This window comes from Solanum dulcamara, chromosome 5, assembly GCF_947179165.1.
Source record: "Solanum dulcamara chromosome 5, daSolDulc1.2, whole genome shotgun sequence".
NCBI lineage: Eukaryota > Viridiplantae > Streptophyta > Magnoliopsida > Solanales > Solanaceae > Solanum > Solanum dulcamara.
Genome location: NC_077241.1, coordinates 25,155,620 through 25,169,907, shown reverse-complemented (window position 1 = coordinate 25,169,907; position 14,288 = coordinate 25,155,620).

Below are 14,288 nucleotides of genomic sequence, written 5' to 3'. Positions count from 1 at the left end.
ACACTGTGTATAATGACTGAAATAGTAAGACCAGATAAAAGCAACAATAACAACATATTAATTATCCTCGTTTATATCTTCTCTAATTTCTCCTTATCAACTTAATTTCTCATGACGGGAGGACAAAGTAGAAGAAATCTCAATAAACCATGTATTCTCCTCATAGTCCCCTCCTCCTTTCTTTTCATTTTCACTACTTTATTACTAGCTGAAACTGCGAGCATACCTTAACATGAAAAATTTCATCAGGGTAGCCAAATTCGAATATCTGGATCCTCTTTCTAAAATATTTTTTATTGAAAGTTCTGTCTAGCACCTATTTTAGGTTATAATATACACACAAATGAAGTATATAACATCTAAATCTTAAAAATTCTCCAATATTTTTTCATCTACTATCTAGCATATATATCACCACACTAATCCGTAGTAAAACTGAAAGGAAAGCGCAGTTAATTTACATACTTATGGGTTCCTTTATATGTGATATCAATTAGTTTTTTTTCCTGAAAGTGAAACTGATCGCAACTCCTCTCTGTCAAGTCTTGGAGCACATGAAGTTTGAATAATACTTTGTTTTCAGCTGTCGGAAAATTTTAGAAATAAATAACTTTATCAGTCAGTCAGTTTGAATTAATAGGCAATTGTTTAGAAGTATGAATAGGATTTTTATCAAATACGTGATGTCGGGAAAAAGAATCAAGTAGAAAAATTATGTTTAAAAGATGAATCTTCAATAAACTCGATTGAAAAGGTCCACATCTATAAAAGAATCAAATTAGAGAAATGCGTAAATTGATAAATAGAAGGTAAAGAAAACAGAATAAAATGAGTTTGTTAAAATTTCAGAAATAATTCAATAAATTAAGCATTGCGTCATAATGGGAATGAATCTAAAAGCATAGATCTAAAATGAGAAGAGGAGAAACAAAAATTTGGTAGAAAGAGTTCCTACCATGAGAGAGCGTTTAAAGCTTAGATAAGCAGCGAGGAGGCTCCACAATATGTTTCTGAGTTATTGGAAGACAACACCACAGAATAAATTCCCCCTATATTTTAGTAGGCGGACTTTCTTCAGTTGAAACAACATGATGAAAATAAGAGGGGGGAAAGAGTGTATTTATATATACCACGTTAGCCAAAGTTTACAATCTCACTCTATATTTTAATAAGATTAAAGAAACTACAATCTTTTACTCTAAGTAGGTTTCCAAACCACAACTGTCACCGGAGGCTCAAAGTATTTTAGCAACATTGCAATACTATGGTACTTAAAAGTAACATATAGATTTCTTGTTTTCTACATCAGTTCAAATAGTGGATGCTCCTTTCCTCAATTCAAGGCAGAATTGAGTTGTTACGGCCTGAGCAGGGTCCAACTCAGTAGATCATTACACTAATAAACTATCTTGTTACCAAGAACATCATAACACAAACTGTATGTTATCTCTACATATTTATTTCCTGCAACCTCCAATTACAGCTACTAACTTTTCAAACAGTATTCATGTCAACAAAAAAAACCTTCCGACTTTTGTTCAAGTTGAACTATTGAAAATTGAAAGGTGAAGACACTTCACAAATTAGTGTTAAAACCAAGCTATTGGAGGACAAATTGAGAAAACATCTAAATTCATGACTAACACGGAATATAACTCCGGGTTAAACAAATTATCTTACAATAACAGAGAAAAAGCGTAGAAGCCCATGAAAAGAAGAATTTTTTTTTCAAAAATAGAATCCCACCACCCACAATTAAGCCATAAAGAATTTTTTTGACTTTAACTGATAAGCATTCCTCATATCAAAAATGCCTAATATACCCTCAACTTATCTATATAATTAGGTCACTTATAATTAAATTTGATGAAACCACAAATATGTATGGAATATATGAAAAGATTCTAACCCCCCAAGTGACAAACTGTTGCATATAATGAAGAAATTAGGAGATTCAACTATTGAGCACGGTAAAGTAAATCAAATTTAGATACCTGAAAATTTGGTTAAATGAGTTGCGACTAATTCTTCTTCGGCTTCTAGTATAACAGCTGGGAAGATCACTAAAACAGAAAGGGAAAAAATAGTCAAAATATTGCATTTGAATTGGAAAATCGCAGTTCACATACTCTGAGATGTCGCACTTGACAAACAATTTTCAAAATATCTTGAAAAAGGGAATTTTGAGACAGTTAATCCTGATTATGTTGATGACTGCAAAGTCTTTGTTAATGTGATATCCCCATTTTTGGGACAAAGGTTCAATTATTCAATGAAATTAACACTAATTGCTTACTCTATTACTAGCATGATAAATGAAATTCAGAAAGAGTGAATTCTCTTTTGAAAATACAGATTCCTTAAAATTTATTCTTACTTTCAAGGATTGCTCGTTGAGCTCACTTCATCTTTCTCATCTGGGTATTAAAATTTTTGACAGGCTTGTATTTTCAATTTTTGCCCTAATTTTGGTTCTCTTCGGATTTTGACCAGCATGAAAATGAAAACTTTGTAATTCTATATATATAAAACTAATAAAGAGTACCAAAACTTCAAAAACCCATAGAACTAATTGTCAAATACATAAATAAGAACCCCCATCTTCTTTTTCTCCTTTGCTTATTGCACCCATATATTGATATTCTTCATAAAAAAATCTAATTAACCCATTCAACTAAATCTAAAAAACTAAAGAAAAATTTGAAGATGAAGAGAATTGAAGGGAAAAATATGAAACTTTACAAATTCATTCAACCAAATCAAAAAATAATGAAAAAAATGAAGATGAAGAAAAAATTAAAGATGAAGAGAGAAGAATTACAAAAAAGTACCTTGGAATTGTAGCAGCTGGGTGACTATGTGAGAAAGTGGAAGATGAAGAAAGCTTTGAGATTTAGCGGATGAATGGATTCTGATAAACAAGGGATGAAGTGGGCACATATGGTACATGTAAGACAATGGAAGTAGAGAAACTAATTTAGTATGACGTAAATGCCCTCAACTTATAAGAATTTGACTATAACCACACATGTTGATACCAACCTTCGTCCACTCTTCTAAATAGTAGAAAAAAATAATACATTACATACATAATTAATTTTTAATATATGTGCAATCTTTTATCAAAACAAATATAACACATTTTCATTTTTTCAAAAAAATATATATTCTAATACATTTATAATATATATATATTACACATATAATTCATTTTTAATACATAACACAATTGCTTATTGAACTGAATTTCAATAAGAATTCGTGAAAGTCATAGAATCGTAGGTTAAGAGAACTCGTAAAGCTTGAAAATTTGAGGTTTCCTTTGGACTCAATGGGTCAAAGGATATCAATTGATGAAATTCCACATACCTGGAGCAGAATCACTAGCTTGAATCTTGGAGTGGAGATTCGAAGCTTTGGAACCCTTTTTCTTGCTTAAGAGAAGACTTGAGAGAGAAGAAATCCAATTTGAGAGGCTATGAATGAGGGGGGGGGGGTTAGGCTGATAAGAACCACTTAATCCCACTTAGAATATTCCAAAATGACATAGTATGGGGATTAAAAAAATTGGAAAAACTAAAAAGACCTTGATTAAAAGTTGTCGGAGGCATCTACGGACATCATCTACAGACCGTAGTTTCTTCTACGTACCATAGAAGCCCGTCGATAGAAAACATGAAATTTTGGGTTTCTGAAAATTTGGTTTACGAGGCCTATCTATGGTCCGTAAACCAATCTACTCGTACTGATAGTTCGTAAAAGTTAGGTATGATTCCTGAGTTTCTAAACTTTGATTCCATGAGACCCTTTTATGGTCCATAGATCAATCTATGAGTTGTAAAAGACATCCGTAAAAATTAGAAAAAATCTGAGTTCCTGAGGTCTCAATACTTTGGTTTACGAGGTCCATCCATGACCCATAAAACCAACCACTATCACGATCCAAGCTAGACCCTAGGTGTGACACGACGATTAGAATTCAGAATGACCCCAATCAAACCTCTTAGCATATCATAAATGAGCATAGATAAGGTATTTAAAGCAATAAAGCTAAGACATAAATGCGGAAATAAAGTCTCAATAAGAATATCTCAATCAAAAGAGATTAAATCTCAAAGCTCGAAATGAAAAGACAATATAGACTCCATGATATCCAACATACCTCTACTAGTCAATATGAGGGCATAAGACAAGCTCGTAGCTCACCCAACATAATGATGAAAAAGTCAAGATTATAAGGAAAGAGTAAACTGTCATGTCCTCGAAATATGAGGACTCACCTATCATGAACTGGATTAGGCCATAGACGTGATACAATGATCAAACCCCCGAAGGGTCTCCAACCAAGCCTCTTGACGTATCCTAAGCATACATAAGGTAAAGTAAAGTGGAAAAGACATAAGAAAGGTCTCCAAACATGAATCATAAAGAAGGGGAGTACGACAACATATACTCTACATAATTTGTCCAACAATGCCTCTACTAATCAAGAAATGGGGGGGGGGGAGGAAGGGGAGCTAAGATATGTCCCTAGCTCACCCTCAATATGAATATAACAAAAATCTTAAAATGGAACAAACTCATAACTCACCCTCGATAGATGAGGACTCACCAAAACTCCGTCGTGTAGGAACTCAGCTATCCTCGTGTGGAAAGAATATCAATGTCTTCCCATACAATGGAAGAAAGAGGAATCTACTTGCCAATGTAGACTCTACCCCGCTAGACAAGTCATGAACATGTGCTATATGTGGATCCATTAACTAGGCCATAAAGGCAAATTCTACGGTTGCACATAGTTATGAGACAAGAGACTTTATATAAGGACTCCATAGGTCGAGCCCACACCTCAAGCCTCATTCGGTGCTAAGTCAAATCCCATGAAATATGTAACATAGTAATCATACTGATCATATATTCATAAACTTGATCATAGGTTTCAAAACTCATAGATTAGCTCATTTTCATATCATAATTGCAATGTGAGTAAAAACCTATAACATCACAAATCATACTTGCATAATTCATGTCATTATGTTCCATAGTCACCGATTAAGGATCCTAAGTCACCACTTTCATAATTTGCATGAAATTTGTATCTTGAACATAATTGGAATCCGTGATCATCGTTCATACTTGAAATTAGGGTAAAAACTTGAATACATAGGCAATATGATTAAAAACTATGAAATTGGATTAAAAACATGCATGATCATATTATTCTTATCAACCCATACATAATTCATGAAAGTAACATCAATTAGATAAGTAATTTAATCAAATATCATAAAATTCATCATAATTAAGAAAACTCAATGCATAATTATTGAAATTAGGTCTTTTGAATTAGAAATCATAAGAACACTTTAAAAAGGACCTTGGTACTCCGTAGGTGGAAAGGCCCATGTATGAATCCCCACATACCTTGGTGAATTGACCTAAAAATTGGGAGAAAAAGACTTGTTCATACAGAAACCCTAACCAATACCTTGATGAAGAAGATGATCACTTGAAGGGACCTTGGTAGAGGTGTCTTAAATTTGTTTGGGAGTTAATGAGGAATGAAAAGGATTTTAAGAGTATTTAGGATAGTTAACATTAGGAATTTGGTCCTAAAAACATCCACATACATTAATAAGATATAGGAAAATGACCAAACTACCCCTCATTAATTTTGGTCTGAAGAATCCATGAAAGATTTTCTACAAATCGTAGATGCGTTGACAAGTCGTAGGAACGACTCATCCTGCAGGTCCTTGAAAAGTTTAATCTTTGGCCTCTCTGAACTTCCTCTACGAATTGTCTTTATGAGTCGTAATCCTCTCTAAGACTCATCCTGTTGAGACGTAGGAGAGGTATTGAGATTGGATATTTGCAGGATCTCAGACCTAGAATGATGACTCACTTCTACGAGTCGTAGACTCTTTCACGATCGTCAAACAACTCATAAACCCACACACTTCACTTATCAAATTTTCCATCCTCAGATTCACTTCCACGAATCATCTCTACTAATCGTAAGAGTCCCTACGAGTCATAGACCCACTCGTAGACTTAGGGATAGTCCAAGTTTTCCTCAAATTCTCTTTTGTTTAGCTTTTTAAATTCTGGGGTCTTACATCACCACAACGAGAATATTAATAAGCTCTAGCCTTGAATGCGAGGATGAGCCTAATTGTCGATTCCTACATTATAATATTAAATATATGAGAAGTATGCATGAACAATTAAAATAAGACCTAATCAATATAAACATGAGATGCATGACCAATATATTAAAACATAAGTAAAACCTTGAAAACCTTAAAACATCATAATCATATGGTCAATGCATCAAAATATCATCACGAGAACTTTATACCTTTTCAAATACCTTGGTGTGAGATAGGACCCTTAACTGACATATAAGACCATGCAAGCTATAACATGGAATCCAATGTAACTCCCACATTGAGAAGGGAGAGGCTACTTTGCCAAGGTAGACTCCGTGAGAATATCATAACATCATGATCTATATGTAGTTCCACTAGCTTGGCCATATTGGCATCATAAACCTATACGGACAACGTAGTTAGGGACTAAAGATTGCTACTAGAATTCCCTTGGGTAGCTACTTGTTTACTACATTAAACCCAACCTTAAAGTCCTCTTGGTGCTTAGTCATATTCCAACGGAATTCAGAAAACACCATCATTAATATCATTAGGAAAGACAATAAAGATATTAATTCTCATCATAAAGAAATCATAAGAGTGGCTCATTAACATGATTGATTTGTAAGAATCCATAAGTTGATGAGAATGTCCTTTCACATCTTTAACATGATTGTGTGAGAATTACCTTTCATCATGCATTACTTTCATGAGTCATTCATAAACCTTGATAATCATTCATAGTTCATATCATAAATTCTTAAAAACATACTTGAAAATAGCATATATCATGGGTCAATGAAAATCAACTTGAAATCATATAACATGGTGTGAATTATACATAATTTGATGAATAATCAAAAGATGAATCATAATTAAAAAACCCCAATGCAATTCCATTGAAAATTATGGCTTAAAAGCAAAATTCATAAAGAGATTTTGAAGAAAACCTTGGGAATTCATGGGTGAAAGGATCCATGGATGAATTCCCACATAACTTAGACTTTTAGAATCCCTAAATGCAATGGATTGAAGACTTGTCTTTTATTTCTCTTGGAACTGGCTTGAGTAAGAAGATCGTAAATAGAGAGCTTTCGAGAGAGAATTCTAGGATTTGGGTGTTGAGGTGAGAATGTGAGAGTTAGAGAGGTTTAGGGTAGTTAATAGAATAGGATTTAGGCCAAAAATCATCCAAATACATTAATCAATCAATCGGGAAAATACCAAAACACTTCCAACTCAAACTAAGTCGGGCACCACGGCCTGTGAAGCTCACCATAGGATGTGGTAAGGGTTGTGATCATGAGGGAAAGACTGGGTTGGAGAGGTAGCCTCCACAGAGGCCACCATGACTCTTAGTTCTCACTACGGGCTGTGGTCCCTATCGTGGTACTCACCCAACTTAGGGGTCTTGGGGTAGTCGAGTTCATGAACGAATTCACAGTCCGTGATATGCACCACTGCCATAGAACTTGTTATGGGTCATAGGGCCCTTTCGTTGGAAATATGTACATATTTCAATAGCTACTGGAATATGGCACTTGGTTCTACGACTGATCCTATGTGTCGTAGAACTTTTTACGGCTCGTAACTTTGGTTATGGAACTTATCCTTTGGACTAAAAATTTAGCTAAGTGTTAGGGGTTCTATATCTCTTTCTATGGCTCATAAAACTCTCTATGGGTCGTAGAATACTGACAGTTCCTATTCTCAACTTTTCCTCTTGGTTCTCGGAGTTTGTCTAAGTCAAATTAATACAAGGTGTTGCAATATCTCCCTCTTGGGATCATTCATCCTCGAATGATAACAAGCTAAGGATTTAATCAAGGCACATATACAATGCAATGACTAAAAGATCCAAACTCAAGAATAACTTACTCAATTTCTCAAAACTCAAGAAGGTGCTAACTCAGAGATAGAAATAGGAATATTATCTTCAACATCAACACTAGGAAGAATGAATAGATGTGGGTACTTATCTTTTATATCCTCCTCGGCTTCCCATGTAGCCTCTTTAACAAATTAGTTTCTCCACAAGAGTTTGACTGAAGCAACCTCTTTGGTCCTTAATTTACGAACCTAACGATCAAGAATTTGAACAGGAATCTCCCCATAGGACAAGTTATCTTTCACTCTAATGTTTTCTGTAGGAACAATGAGTGAATGATCTCCCAAGCACTTTTTAAGATGGAGATATGGTATACTGGATGAACGACATCTAACTTTGGTGGAACCTCTAACTCATAGGCAACATTGTCAACTCTCTTGATAATATGATAAGGTCAAATGAACGGGGACTCAAATTCCTCTTCTTCCCAAATCTTATTACACCTTTCATGGGAAAAACTTTAAAATACACCCAATCATTCACCTCAGACTCTTAAGTTTCTTTTCCTGATATCTGTGTAGGATTTCTGACGACTTTGCATAGTCTTCAACCTCTTTTGAATAATCTTTACTTTTTTCATAGCTTGATGAACCAAGTTCGGTCCTATCAACTTAGCTTCACAAACTTCAAACCAATCAATTAGCGATCTACATCTCCTTCCATATAGAGCCTCATATAGAGCCATTTAGATGCTTGAATGAAAACTTTATTGTAACCAAATTTAAGAAGAGGCACAGTCATCCCAATTACCATTTGAATCAATGACGTAAGCTCTCAACATGTCCTTAAGTGTATAAATAGTATGCTCTGCCTTACCATCTGTCTGAGGATAGAAAGCAATACTTAGATTCATATTTGAACCCAAACCTTTTTGAAACGTCTTTTAAAACTGTGTAGAGAATTGAGTACCTCTATTTGAGATAATAGAAGGGGGAACTCCATGCAATATGACTATCTCTTGAATGTACAACCTTGCATAATCCTCTGCTAAATTTATAGTTTTAATGGAAAAGAAGTGAACTAATTTGGTCATGCTCCACAATCACCCAGATAGAGTAATATTGTCTGTGGGACCATAGTAAACCTGAAATGAAATCCATGTTGATCATCTTCTATTTCCATTCTGGAAAATCTATATTTTGAGCTACAGCATAAGGCATTTGATGCTCAATCTTTACCTGTTGGCAATTTGGGCACTTGGATACAAAATCTACAATGTCTTTCTTCATACCATTCTACCAATAGACTTCTCTCAAGTCATGATACGTCTTTATAGAGCCCGGATGAATGGAATATCTGGAGCTATGGGCCTTTGCCATTATTCTATCGCAGAGACCACCAACACTCAGAACACGTAACCTTCCTTGATATCTCAACACTCCAACTCTACCTTTGGTAAATGCCATAACTTTCTGCTTATGGGCATCTTTTTTCAATTAAAGTAAAATAGGATCTTGGTCTTAGTTTTCTTTCACTTCCATAACTAGTGAAGACTCTACCCTATTCTGAACAATGATACCTCCCTCATCAGAGTCAACAAGACAGACTCCTAAACGTGCAAGTCTTTGCACTTTTTTGGCCAATTCTTTCTTCTCTTCCTCAACTCAAGTGGTACTCCCGATGGATAAACTGCTAAGAGCATCAGAAATAATATTAGCTTTACCTGGATGGTAGAGAATAATCATATCATAGTCCTTGAGCAACTCAAGCCATCTCCTCAGTCTCAGGTTCAACTCTTTCTGGCTAAACACATATTGAAAGCTATTGTGATCAATGAACACATCCACATGCACTCCATAGAGATAACGACAAAAAATCTTGAGAGCAAATACTATCACTGCCAACTCTAGATTATGAGTCGGATAATTCCTCTTATGAGTCTTAAGATTTCTAGAAGAATAAGCTATGACTTTGCCTTTCTGCATCAAAACACAACCCAATCCACTCTAGATGCATCACAATAAATCACAAACCCATCCATTCCCTCGCGTAGATACAAAATTGGAGCAGTAGTTAATCTTGTTTTAGAAACTCTTCTCACAAGCATCAAACCATTGAAACTTAGTCTTCTTCTAGGTCAACTTAGTCAATGGAGAAGATATGGATGAAAATCCCTAAACAAATCTTCTATAATAACCAACCAAGCCCAAGAAACTTCTTATGTCCATTGGGGACGTGGGTCTGGGCCAATTCTTAACAACTTCAATTTTCTGTGAATCTACTCAAATATCATCACCAGAAATAATATGGCCTAAGAATGCCACAGATGCAAGCCAAAACTCACACTTCGAGAACTTGGTATACAATCATTTTCCTTGAGAGTCTGGAGAATAATTCTGAGATAGTTGGCATGCTCCTCCTCATTCCTCAAATAGATCTAAATATTTTCAATAAATACGATAACAAACATGTCTACATATTACTTGAACACTCTATTCATGAGGTCCATAAATGCTGGAAGAGCATTAGTCAAACCAAAGGACATAACTAGGAACTCATAGTGACCATACCTTCTAAAGATTATTTTCGGGATGTCACTCACACTTTTAACTAATGATAGCCTAATCAGATGTCTATCTTAGAGAAATAAGTGGCACCCTAAAGTTGGTCGAAAAAAGTCATCGATTCTGGGAAGGGGATACATAATCTTTATAGTAACCTTATTTAATTGACGGTAGTCAATGCACATTCTCAAAGAACCATCTATTTTTCGCTTGAATAGGACATGGGTGTCCCAAGGTGAGGCACTCGGCCTAATAAACCCCTTATCTAAGAGATCTCTCAACTACTCTTTTAACAATTTTAACTCTAGCAGAATAGAAATAGGTTGAGTATCGAGAAGAACATCTATCCTAAAGTCTATCTCTATATTGGGAGGGACTCGAGGCAAATCCTCAAAAAAGACTTCAGGAAACTAATTCACTGCATGAACCGACTGAAGGGAAGGTGTCTCCATACTATCATATCTAAATCGAACGATGTGGTAGTTACACCCCTTAGAGACTAGCTTTCTGGACTTAAGGTGTGAAATGAATCGACCCTTAAGCAAAGCTGGACTACCCTTCTATTTAATAACTGGCTCATTCGAAAACTAAAACTTGACAATTCTAGTTCTACGATCAACTAAGGCATAACAAACATAAATCCAGTCCATGCCAAAAATGACATCGAAGTCAACCATGTCTAAATCAACTAAGTTTGCAGAAGTATCTTTATGATATATAGGGACTCTACAATCACGATAGACTCTCTTAGCTAGAACAGACTCGAGTAGAAATGCTAAATAGCTCTAAGAGTCATTCAGGATTCTAAACTTAGCAACTACATAAGGAGTCACAAAAGACAAAGTGGCACCTGGATAAAGTAATGCATAAACATCATGAGAGAAAAATTGAAGCATACCAATGAAAACATCTGGTGAGTTCTCTTGGTTGTGGCAATTAGCCATAGCATACAAACAGTTTGAGCCTCCGCTTATCCCCGAAGAAGTACCTCTCTAGTTAGTTTTACCTGATGGTGCTATTGCGGAAGAAGATTGGGCCTTGTTTCCCCTATCTCCCTGTCTCCCCATCGTACATCCTCTATAGAAGTGACCCACTTGTAAAAACTATTGGTGCCCACATGACACTCATTAGATGGATCTTACCACAATGCGGCGTCCGCATAGGACCTTGGCCCACACTTTCTTGGGACTAAGAACCCCGTGCTATAAAATTTTGATTATTCTATGACCTTTGATCTTTCTTGGTGTTGGGCATAGGTTCACTCACTAACAAAGGTATGTTGCTCGAAGATGTCTTCTAAAAGAAAGAACGATTGTCATTTTTACTTTTCTGATGGTTGCCCTCATTGCCTGTGGATTTGACCTTCTTGCTTTAGTGCTCCTATCTGTCCTTCTTCTTATTATCCTTATATTATTGAGCATACACCGTGATTCTAGAGGACTCCATATCTGAGATCAACAAACTTGCCCGACACTCCTTTTTCACGGTCATCCCAAGCCAGAAACAAACTTCCTCATCTTGGCTCTCACATCGAGAATCATCTCTAGAGCATATCTAAATAACTGAATGAACTTGAGGCTATACTCCTTGACAGTCATCCCCTTCTACTTCAAGTTCACAAACTACTCTACGTTCTCTTCCCTCAGCTCCCACAGAAAAAAATGGTCTATAAATTCATTTTCGAACTCATCTCATACAACAGGCTCAACATCCTAACCTCTACTTTTCTTCCACTGGTTGTACCAAACATTAGCAACACCCTTCAGCTGATAGGAGACAAGTTCAACTCCTTTTATCTCAGTCGCGTGCATTGCCTTTAGGATCTTCCACATATCATGAATAAAGTTTTGAGGATCCTCCTCAACTCTGGACCCAATGAAGACTGGTGGGTTCATTCTAAGAAAATCTCTAATTCGGTTGGCAGCATATGGCTTGTGAGAACTAGAACTGGGCCTTGGAGTATTCTGTTGACCAGAATATGCAACTATCAACTGGGTTAATATAGATATAACTCTCCTAAATTTTGCCTCCGAAGTCATGGTAGGCTGAGTAGTCTATGGAACTTCCTGAGTCCCATCCTCAACCTCGTTCTCGACTGCTCAAGCATGATTCTGGGTTTGCATTTTGGATGATTATGGAATCTTTTTCTCAGCGATGTCCCACTGGCTCAAGGTTCTATTAGAAGGCATGATCCGAAATTGTGAACACATATATTAGAAGGAGATTTCATAGAGTTAAACTATATAGCATGAAGTGGAGTATGAAAGAAGTGAAAAAATTCCTTAAAATCCTACAGCCTCCCTATTATAGTTATGGCGCGCTTCACACCGATAAGAAGGAATCTACTAGACTCAGCTTCATAGACTCCTAGGGCTCTTGAACTTTGTGCTACGATACGGGGTTTGTTAGATCCCGAATCTATACCCTAAGTGTGGCCAACACTCAAAAACTATTGCTGGTCCCAAACGAACCCTTGGCCTAGCTAACTCACTGAGTAGAAGACTAAACTCATGGAAAGAGTAACTCAAGCGGGCATTTATGAAACATTCTCATCAATCTTTAAATAGTAATATAAAGTAATCGAATTAAAATATAACTCAATCTCATTACTCAATAATGAAAATCCATAGTTTAAAACAGACTCTGAAAGATTCATCCTAACTCCACTCCACTCAATCTATGAAGCTTCTAACTGACTACTGAGAATGTGCTGAGATAAGCCCATGGCTACCTCAAAGAATAAAATAAAAGAAAACTGATAAAAAAAGAGCTTCTCTAAATGCAAAGAGATCTCACTGAAAGCTAAAAAAGATAGATCCTCCACGATACACCTGTTGATGATCTCTAACATCTATATTTGCATTATAAACAATGTAGGTCGAATGACGTTTTATGAAATTGTCACGACTCAAAATGGGCCATGAGTGGAACCCACACTTAACCTCCTGGGTGGGAGAACCAACAATACAAATCCTAACTTACATTAATGATTCAACTTATAAATCACGATAATACTATGGAAGCTCAATCTTATTAAAGTCAGAAATAACAAAAGCCACTAAAATCTATTACTTGACGTTCCCCAAAATCTGAAAGTCATCACATCAAGGACATCTAAAATCTAAAACTAAGTCTGGAAACATTAAGCACCAAAATGAACAAATAACAAAATGTGTCCAAAAACTAAAGACACTATGCCATAACCGAGAGAATCCATCACGAGCTAGAAGGATAGCTCACCCTGAAATTCGATGATCTTGAGACTGACTAGAGCTGAGGTCGAGTCGAAGTCTGTGGAACAGTCGCTGCACTCCACAAAATTAAACAAGAAAAAATACAAGTAGGGGTCAGTACAGGACAACATGTACTGAGTAGGTATCATCAGCCAACTCAAAATAGAAATTAATATATATAAAATAATTGTGAAAAATCAACAACACCACTTAACAGGTGGCAACCAATGAACAATTACATAACCAGTCAATAATATCAAGATCACACATAAGGACTCAAGCCTCCACATCACACTCTTTTGAAATATGAGTTTTTGGAGATTGGGTAGTATTAAGTAATTTTAATTTATTTCCCTTTAATATTACCATGCCGGAATGGGACACCCGATTCAAATATACCGTGTCGGAACGTGACACCCAATCCAAATATACCGTATCGGAACGTGACACCCGATCCAAATATACCATGTCGGAACATGACACCCGCTCCAAATTTAATTAATTTATCATT